Source organism: Erithacus rubecula, assembly GCF_903797595.1.
Source record: "Erithacus rubecula genome assembly, chromosome: 5".
Lineage (NCBI taxonomy): Eukaryota > Metazoa > Chordata > Aves > Passeriformes > Muscicapidae > Erithacus > Erithacus rubecula.
The window spans coordinates 28768560-28779550 of record NC_136687.1 but is presented as its reverse complement, the minus strand read 5'-3'; the positions used below and the strand labels follow the sequence as shown (position 1 = coordinate 28779550).

General features: G+C 34.3%; 1 long non-coding RNA gene across 1 annotated transcript; it reads left to right on the top strand.

Annotated features, from left to right (window-relative positions):
* Nucleotides 1-429: 429 nt before the first annotated feature.
* Nucleotides 430-3541, top strand: LOC306802031. Its single transcript, XR_013774253.1, has 2 exons — nt 430-499; nt 3214-3541. It is a non-coding gene; the product is annotated as an uncharacterized lncRNA (long non-coding RNA).
* The last annotated feature ends 7450 nt before the right edge of the window (nt 3542-10991 follow it).

Here is a 10991-nt window from a genome sequence, read left to right as displayed (position 1 = left end):
TTCTTTTTCTTTTTCTTTTTCTTTTTCTTTTTCTTTTTCTTTTTCTTTTTCTTTTTCTTTTTCTTTTTCTTTTTCTTTTTCTTTTTCTTTTTCTTTTTCTTTTTCTTTCTCTTTTTCTTTTTCTTTTTCTTTTTCTCTTTTTCTTTTTCTTTTTCTTCTTTTTCTTTTTCTTTTTTCTTTTTCTTTTTCTTTTCTTTTTCTTTTTCTTTTTCTTTTCTTTTTTTTTTTTCTTCTTCTTTTTTCCCTTTTTTTTTTTCTTTTTTTTTTTTTCTTCTTTTTCTTTCTTTTTCTTTTTTCTTTTTCTTTTTCTCTTCAACTTAGTAGAAATTCTCTTTAGTCCAAAACTGTACATGTGATAAGTTATTATGTCCTGAATAAATCATGCTGTTATTATTTTGATTGTATTTTTCTTATTTCTTTTTTTTTTTTCAGCTTCTCTTCTCTTCTGTGTTTTGATTTTGTTTCACACTACAACTCATCCTGTTCTGAAGACAGCAAGGTATCTAGAGGAATAAACTGTCTTTTTCTGTAACATTTTGCCAGCTTATTGTTGGATTATCCAAGGGATAATATTGCTGTAATTATTAAACAATGCTGAATATGAAACAATGTAAATGAAAATATGATTTCCAGATGAACTTTTAATGTTTTGGACTACAAGTTGAAATTAAATCTGACATTGCAAGGTTTACTTTCAATGCTTACAGAAGTTCATCTGCAGTCAATCAGTATGTCAGCTTATCCCACTCCACTGAGCTTCCCAGAGAGACCCTGAGCTTTGAGTTGTATCATCTCCATTAATAAGCATCGTGACATGTCAGAGATCCTTAAATAAGAATCTTGTAACTTTTGTACTTTTTATTGATGCTTGAATGTATCATGCAGGAAAAGACATTTAAATTATATTCTGCTCTCAAAAATATAAACTGCCTGTTGTGTTATGCCATTACTACTGTATCATGATGCTTTGCTTTAAAGAAAAAAAATATTATGCATAAAAGAAATACATATAGGGTATGTAAAGAGCAATTAAGACAATAATAGTTACAGTGGCCAAGTCATAAAGGAAGGACTTCTGATGCCACCTGCCATATATACAGGATACTCCTAGCACTCACTGCCACTCATTACTGCATTCTAACTAAAGCAAGAAAATGACATAAAATGCTTAACATGCAGTTTCTATAAAATTTTACAAATATGTTCCTGTAATTGTAGACATGAGTGTCTAAGAGAACCTATTTGTTCTTATTTCTCATACTCACCTTATGCCACATGCTGGCTAAGTAACTCATAATTTCCTCAGGATAAATTCAAATTCGGCCTCCACCACCCAGGACAGATTCAGCACAGCTATTTTAGAAGGAAATAAAAAATAACTTGATTACTGCTATTTTGGAAGTGCAACAGCTGTCAGCAGACAGAAACCTCTATTTTTCATCCAGAAGATAAAAGTAGGTCAGGCAGCTTTTTTTCATGCAGACAACATTCAGGAGTTCAGACTGGGGTGAGAGCTTGGCTGACACTTGCCACTCTCAAGGCTCTAAGCAAAAGCCAGTTGAGTTTTGTTGACACTGTTTTCCTCACAGTCCTGCAATGCCTTCTTATTAATGAATGCACTTGTTTTTCCTGCAGCAAAATGCACAATCTAGTAAAGCTCTCTGCTGACATATCTATCTCTATTATAATGTTCCAAGGGATTTGCATACTGGAGGTATGTAACAGTTTGGCATTTCATTCCAGGCTGTCTCACAGCTAAGCAAAGTGCTCGAGTTCTGACACTGATGTCAGTGTCAATGTACTACCAAGTGCTTGCTGATCATATAAAGGGCTCCATTGCATCTGACTCCCTGACTGGCTGCTTTTGGCCAGGCACAGCTCTAGAAGACTCCAATCCCATGTTTAGCAGTTTGTAGGGCTACACTCAAAAGGATCCAGCAGAAATGGCTTTTAACTTTCTGCTTTTTGTCCAACTGCTCAAAAAAGAAAAAAAAAAAAAAAAAAAAAAAAAAAAAAAAAAAAAAAGAAAAAAAAAGGAACAGCAGAATCTCATAGAGTGGTTTGGGGTGGAAGGGAACTTTGCCATTTACTCCAATCCCCCTTCACAGTGTAGGACACCTTCAACAAAACTATCTTTTTCTGAGCCCTGTCCAACCCAACTCTGAACATTTCCAGGGGTGGTGCATCTACCACGTCTCTGGTCAAAGGTTTCGGTGTTTCACCACCCTTATTGGAAAAGCTTTCTTCCTTATATATAATCTAAATCAACTCTCTCTCAGTCTGAAACCATTACCCCTTGTCCTATCACAAAAATCCCTGCTAAAACATATATACCAAACGTTTTATATGTCTTCTTTCAGTACTGAAGGATAGAAATAATATTGTGTGCTTCCTAGTGTTGGCAAAACCAGAAATTATTTCTTTCTAGCTCTTTTGGTTTATTTGGTTGTTGCAATTCTTTTTAAAGTAGCAGTTAAAAGTCTGGCAATTTCATTTCTTTTTCCGTGTAAAAATGTTGAAGTTGTTAAATTTTACCCCAAATAAATTTATTCTGAAGAGAATCTGTTTTCATTTAAAAAGCTTGATTGTGATGGAAAAGTTATGAAGTTCTGCTCAATTGTCAAGATCTCAATCTCACATCACAAATGTGAGATCACAGTTTTGCAGCATCCAAAATAAACTACTAGTTCAGGCTAATGAGTTCCAAAACAAACTAATACTGGTCTTTAATGCTATAACTTTTTACATTTTTTTTCAAGTGAGATATAATGGGGAATGGATGGATTACATTACCTTGCCAATACTGTATACTGTAATTTATGGTTACTCAAAGAGCTCCTATATGACACTGTGTTATAAACAAATCAGATACCATTTTTTTAGTTTGTTTGAAAGTTTATTTTAAAAAAGAAGAAAAACAGAGCAGTACAAGATCCCCCCCCCTTATATTTATTTATATGCAGCAAAATATCCAAAGGAAAAAGAAAAAAAATCATTCCCTTATTTAATACATAAATAATTTTTTAAAAAAATGTTACATCCATTTGCTGTTGGGACATTTCCAGTCTTCAATGATGTTTTTGGAAATGGGGAAGTGTAAAATGGAAGCTTCTGTTCTAGCAGCTCTATGACTTGACACAGAAATAAAAGCCTTTTACAGAGAATCCATTTGTATTCACTTTGGATTTCAAAATTATTTCCATCCACTGACAGCTCTGGAATAAGTGTACTTGTAAATGCAAGATGTGCAGATGTCAGGAGAGGTTGCCAAGAGTCTGGAAAAGCAGCAGAAGCTGGTGTTGTCTGGTTTGATCAGGAAGGGGTTGACAGTCAGACAGTGAAAAGATCCATTTTGTGTGACAAGAAATATTTCCATATATAGAGCATCAATACGTGTGATCCTTATTTTTTCTGAAACTTGAACGCAAGTGTGCCCGTGAGGATTTGTCTGCATATTTAGAATGGAAAAAGACACTGTAGCCTGGAAGATCAGCAAAGAGGATGTCAGGGAGCTGAAATAATAAACACATTGATGCTGGAATTTTTGCTTTGTTTCTTCATTCATATTCCACTTGGTATAAATGCAGCTATTTTTTAACCATGGAAAGTAGGGAACTGTTTGGAAAATATTTTATGTAGTGGGAAGACATCATTTCAGCTTGATGGATACACTGCAGCCATTAGTTTTGTACTTGTTTCAGTTCAAATATATAAGTACAAGAAGTACTTGCCAAAAATATTTTCACGTACATTTGTTAAAAAGAAAGTCGGAAAATATATTATTTAAGATACTTAATACCTAGGTTTTTTTGTAGTTTAATGGTGGAGACAACTGAATTGGAAATTTTACAAGAATCAGTAATTTCATTAGTGGTCTACTTTTCAAATTTTGTAAAAGGCATTATTTTTGTTGTTCCCATGTGCAAATCAAGCTGCCTAGAAAACTTGTGAGCTTAAAAGAGGCCTCTTCATTTTTTACCCTCAATGATATTTAAGTTACAAAACTCAGAATGTAATTAGAATATGGTTTACTGGCCTATTACCTAACATAAGCTAGCCTTGCACAGTGATTCTCATTAGTCAGTAAAGGATGGCAACATAGTCACTGGTGTGCAAAATATCTGAGGAGATCTATATTTGGTAAAAGTTTGTGTAGATGGTGCCACATTGTTCCTTCCATGAGGAATCTGTCCCTAGAAGGATGGAGAGGAAACTGGAAGGAAGAAGGCAGGTGAAGGCTGGAAGGTGGAGGTGTCCTGGTATTAGGAAAAAGGCTCCTGAACATTTGTAGCTACTGAATAGGTTCTCTGCCCTCAAGGAGAGGAGAAGCTGGCTGTGCTTTCAGGCAGTGCACAGGAACCCTGGACCACAAAGGAGCAGCAGGAGAAACAGCAGCTGAGGGCAGTGGATGACTCCCTGCTGCAGGGGCCAGAGGTCCCTGACCTGCTCTGCAGAACCAGTTGGCTGCTTTCCAGGGGCTCAAGTTTGGGCTGTTCTGTAGCAACTGATGAAGCTTAACTAACTAAAAAAATCTTTCAGTAAAAGTCTTATGGTAGTTTTTGTGAGGTTAAGTAATAATGCAGCTTTTTTTTGATGCACTTTGACACAAGCTTGCTTACCTTGCATCCAAGGCTTGTGAAGTTTGTGGTATTGAGTCATAATTACTTTTGAGCTAGGCTTGACTGTACTTCAGAACAGCCCTAGTTATAAATATAGTCAGCTTCAGTGGTTGAGACCTGAGGTAAACTAAAGTGACATAAACTATTCTCACAGCTCACAGATGACCTATGATATTATTGATTACAGGCTCAGACTGTACTATTAATATCTTTCCTTTTTTTAGGTATTCATATTTTGTTTTAATTCTTGCTCTTCCTCAATATGCCTAAATTGCAATTTCAGTCACTAGAAAAGAAGCATAATATTGAGATGTATTCTTTGTGTACAAACTAGAATGAAAAGTTTGTGATGGGCTGAGAAGGAATGTATTTGTATATACTTTAGGACTTCTATGGTTTTATATGATCAGTGTACTCTTACAAAATTTCCAATGCACAGCTATAGTATACCATTACACTGATAGGCACACTGGTTTCTTATAACACTTGTAAAGATTAACTATGTAACATAAGATTTTAAAACAAAGGAATGTGTAGTATGACTATTTAAATGATTCTTTTCTTCGGTTTTTTGAGGATGTGTGTATTTACCAAGTAAATTAAATAAATTGTCATGTTAAAATTTTATTTTTTTATGTAAGAGTGATGTTAAATTATACACATAGCATTAATAATACAACTTTACAGAAGAATAAACATTTTAGTTTGAGAACACTCCTGCACCCTATTTAATCTAAATGGGGATTAATAAAACGTTCCAAGTTTTTGCCAGCAATGATTAGATGGAATGACCCACTTACTTGAAACAGATCTTCATTTAGTTCTTGCTTGCATCATCTAAAAAACCAAACAATTTATATTGAATATCTAGGTCCATCTCAGTCATAAGAGCAGAAAGTGAATAGTTCATCCTTGCTGAAGACTGATTCATTCCTTCTTTGGTAACAGAAGAGTGAGAAGTGGGAGACAGAGGCATGGAAAAGAACATCCACCAACCTGAAGCCTCCTTTCTCTTACTCTGTAAGGGTGAGACTTATAAAACTCATATTCAAAACAGCAGTTGGTCTACTAATTAATACTCTGGCCAAGAATGTTGAATTTGAAATTCTTTATTCCTTTTACACATTCAACAACTCCCTTTCTTCAGTGTCTGAATTGTATAGAATTTTCCTCTACCAAAACCACAGCTTGTTGTCCATTTCCCTGGTACAGGAAAGACATTTCAGAATATTCAAAGCTGTTACAAGAAGTTTCTATTATTTTCAATGGAAAAAAATCTTCCTAAGGCTTTTATATATGTGGGTATAAATATATACAGACATATTTGAATATGCACATATAAGTCAATTACTATGTGTACAACTATATACATATTTATAATTTTAAAGGTACATAAATGTCATAGGGTGGTTTAATTGTACATTTTTGCTGCTTATAAACTTTAGATTGAGGGACTTTTCTCTTGGCAGTTGAAAAACAGAGATAGATAAAAGGAGTAGCTGTACTGCTGGTAAGCCACTCACATTTATCATCATCCTGGGCTGACATTGTAGAGGAAAGTTTCAATACATATTTAATTAAACTTCTTGTTCTTCCTCAAATGAGGGCTTAGGATATAGGGAAACATAAAATGAAATGTGTGCTGCAGCTGAATTTAGCATAATGCATCTATGACTCTCAGTTTTGGAAGGACTCCAGACCTAAATAACTGACAGCTAAAAAACATGGGGGGTGGGGGGCAGGGAGGATTACCCTGTTTACCAAAAAGGCACTTTTATTTCAGTGAGATCTGGAGTTATCTTTTATTGCATTTACTTTGATAGAATTAGAATCAGAAATGAAGCTTTAATTTATCTTAACATAAAAAAAAATAAATGAAACTAAATTAGAATAATCATGAGATTATAGTAGCAACCAAAAAAGGAAGGGAGAATTATCACTCTGTGAATGGAAGAGCTCCTTTATGAACACCAGAAGTAGCACCATGTCCCAAACTGAAACAAAGCATATAATAAAAAAGGGAAAATTATGACTGCTTCAGTGTAAATACAAATATCTTGTGACCTATTCCAAATTATCATAAAAACAGCAATAAAAGGGAACTGTAATTATGGGCTATCTAAATACAAAAAATATTATGCTATGCTCAATGTAGAGACTTGCTTCAATATTTTTTCCCTTCAACACCTTGTATTCAAGGCTCACAAAAACCTGCAGAAGTAAATAAATATTTTACACATTTTTATACATATATTCAACACATAGTTTCAAAATTATTTTCCAAGAAATTCGAGTTCTGAGTGTATTCTGCATTAACCAAGATCCTGAATAAAAAGTTAAGCCTATTCTCAACTTGTTAGCACTCACTCCAGTTTAAACTGGGGAATCTTCACTTTCCCTTTCCTTCTTGAAGATATATTTCCATTTTCAAATATCCCAAAATGCATGATATAACACAGTGTTATGGGTTGATGTTTAGACTGGCCTAAACATCAACCCATAACACACAGTTAATGAACATTTTGACATTTCATTCCCATTTCCCAGATGGTAAGAGCAGTCAGTGTTTCTGTAAAGAATTCAGATGCTTGTATATGGATGCTCATTGTTAGGTCTATGTCTGAAATTTTTTTCTCATCTTTGAGACCAGCAGAGAGGGCAGAGCACTCTCAGCTCATCACAATATCCTGCACCATCCCTCTTCTTCTCAAGGAAGGACTAAGTGTTGACTTTCAGATCCTTAGGGATATTTCTTAGATGTGACTACCACACCAGGGAACAGAGAGAGCTACTAGGATTGACTAAGAACTTTTTTTAAAAATAAAAATTTTAGTTGTATTTTTAATGAGGCTTTTCTACATTACAAATCCAGACTATTAAGTTGAAACATGAATGGGACTAACAAAAATTTCTTATCTCTGTAAGAGTTGTATTTACTTCTGCTCCTTAGAAGATTTTGAAATGTAAGAATCTTTTTGCCTACTTTTCTAAGTACACAGTAGCATTCCTTCCTTACAGTATAACCCAGCAAAAAGAAATTTTCCATGGTAAATAACTCTATGGTTTGTGATTAAATGATTATATACACCTTAGACAACTTTGGTTGAGTATTTCTGAGCTCAGTGAGGCATGGAAGCATTCCAAGTTAATTTGTAGCTCATATTGTTTTCTTTTTTGCTTTTGAATCCTCTGGCACTAAGAAGAATAATGAGTTTGGGCCTCAGATTCAATCTAGCCCAGGAAGTTTTTGAATGAAACCAATGAAACTGCTGTGATTCAGAGAAAGCTCAAAGCTTATTCATGGTCTGAGCGTGACTACAGGATTGTAGTTACCATGAATTTAGGTGTCATTTAGTCCTTTTCCAGTTGATTTGTGAATTGTGATGGAGCTTAGTCAATTGCTAAGTGCCCAGGTGCTCAGAGGGAGTGAATGAGTGTATACTTGTCTGTAGCTATGGAACTTGCACTCAGGAGCCAGTTCAAGTATTTATGTGTAGATAAAGATTTAATAGCCGAGAAGTAGAGCTACTATTTAATTTATGCACTGTCAGGCTCAGTTTTAGAGAACAGCCTTCCTAACTCACTCAATGACCAATACAACTTACAAAATCATAATTTTAAAACTTAAAACACATAAATTAACATTAAACAGAATTTTCATATAAAATTTTGATGCTCACCTGCAATGAGAATTTGCAAATTTGAGATGCCTTTAGAGAAACTAAAATCACATTTGTTGTACGTGCATGTGCACATGCACATGTGCATACAGATATTACTTGGTTTCTTAAAATAAATGCTTTGATTCAACCTTCAGTCTATATATGGTAAGTAGCTTATTGGTAATGTGGCAAAAAGTGATCCTCATGAAGCCTTACAGAGGCAAAAACCTTGCAAAACCAAATCAAGTTTAATGTTGTAACTATTTTGGAAATTGATTATTGTGAGAAAATTATATTTTGTTTGGAAAAGGTTTCTTATTGTCTGCAGGCAGAGACAGCTGCAGAGCCAACAGCTGGTGGATGGCAAATGTCTTTGCTTTAGGATCTACTCAGTGATGCCTGAACTTAACTCTGAACCTGGAAACAATGGGGACAGCACAGAAGGCTGTGGAATTAAATGTAACCTTCTTACCAACAAAAGCTTATTATACTGTAATTTTTCTACAGAGTAAAACAAAAAATGTCCACCATTTTGATAAGTTTCTTTCTGACTCTTGGTCAGGGAAAAATCTCAATGAAACAGTACATTAGTTTAAAGGCAGAGTTGGGATTCTGACATGTATTTATAATATCTGTGGTGCCAATAGAATAATACAGAAGAGACAAGTGCAAGAAGAAAATCATAAAGGAGAAGTGGTGCATCCAAACAGTGGTCAGCCAATATTCTAGTTGCTACTTCACTGCTGTGTGACAGCATGAAAATCATGCTGTCAGCTCCTCAGATATTGTCTAGTAACCTTTCTGCTTTACCCCTGTGAAAAGTGCTCAGTAACATTGTCATGGTAATTGCCAGAGAGCAGCACCATCAATTCCCATCTCATCAGTGGAAATCCAGTTGCTGATAATTTGTGAAATTGAAGATTCTGAGGGGTATAAATAAAAGAACTTGTTGAGAGGAGAGAAAGCAATGACACATCAACAAGGAACACTACTAGGGTTTTCATAGCTCTGAAAATGTTTTTCATAACAGGTCAGTTTTGCTTACAGTTTTTTTTAAATTTTGTCTCCCAAATTTGTCTTAAGCTGGGACAATATGTTGTAGTTCAAATAATAAAAGTCTAATGGATCTTAAGACCCTCATAAAGGGTTCTTAAATTTTGGGATTTTTTGAACAATGCTTTTTGTTTAAGGAACCTGCAGTTTCATGTGCCTGCCACTTCTTATGTTGCCCATTATATAATGATATAATGAACAGAACACTAAGTTTAGTCAATGAAATTTCATTTATCATCATCTCACACACATTAATTTCTTACATGGCTGTGGAATTCTTCATATACTAATCTGACTCCAGACAGTTTGGAGCTGAACATACCCAGATAAGTACAACATGTCTACAGGCAGAAAGCTGCAGTAAATATAAACAACCAGGAATAAATTTAAAATGGAAGCAGATATCACTCAGTCCCACTTGTATTTACCAGTTTTTCACTGATGTCATTATCTCAACCTCTTGAGCTATAATAATAGCACACTTTGTAGAATTGCAAGAACATGAAATTTTATTTTTAAACTTCTAGTGCTTTCTGAACTGGCAGTTGGATTTTAATTTCCTACAAGACTCAGTTGCTTCTGAATTATGTTATTTTTATCCATAATGTGCTCATTTCCTGATACACATTGGCACCAGCCTAAGATCTGATGCTGCACACTTTGGGAAAATCAGACACATAATGAAAAATGTTTAACTATTTTGTTGTAGTTATGACTGTATGACATATTTTTTTATTTTTTGCAATTTCTTATTTTTATACAAGCTTAAGCAAATTTAGCTAATTAATTTCAAAGTCCAGTAATAATATTTGCAGCTGAATAGAAATTCTTAAAGTCCCTAAATAATTTCCTTTTAGCAGACAATTTTTGTGATATAACATTGGGTGTTGGGAAGCCTAGTCATGTGTTAAATATTTTAAATTCAAGATTATTGCATTAAGTTAATCTACACTTGAACATGTGCTAAGTAAACTTAGAAAGTATTGCTGATCTGCACATTTACTGAGTATATAAATTCAAAAAAAGGTTTTGTAAACTAGGAAGAGGGAAGAAATTATATCCTTTACTGTATGCCTAGTATGGGTATCTGTATATATCAGAATAATATTTCTGTAGTAAAAATGAAAAAGGGGGCTAGGATGAGAAAAGAAACATATTAAAGATATCTGAAAGGTGCACTATTACACTGATTTATTTAGAAATGTATTATCTTAGTTCATATATATATTTATCTTGTTTTTTTTGCTTATACCATATATATATGAATGTCTCTGCACAGGCAATAAAAACAGGTAAACCTTAGATGAGACTCATGCCATCCTGAAAGGAATGTTTCAGGTTTTTCAGATGAACCACTTATAGCATGACCTTGAGTGTAAGTGGAGTGTAGTTCTCAGGTGAGTTTCTGTGGGATAGCAATATTTAGGCAGTGTATTTCTAGAATAGCAATTCTCAATTTGAAATGACTGAGAAAAGGAGAAGGCACATTCTAGAAGCGCAGAGATCTGAACATCCAATCTGTGTTTGGGTGTCTCTAAAAAAGAAGATAACACTATATTCAGAAATGAAGCCAGGCAAAGATCTTTTTCCAGAAGGCTGTAAAAAACCTTCATTTGTCTGTACTAGTTTTACACATTTCTGGCTGCAAATATGAAAT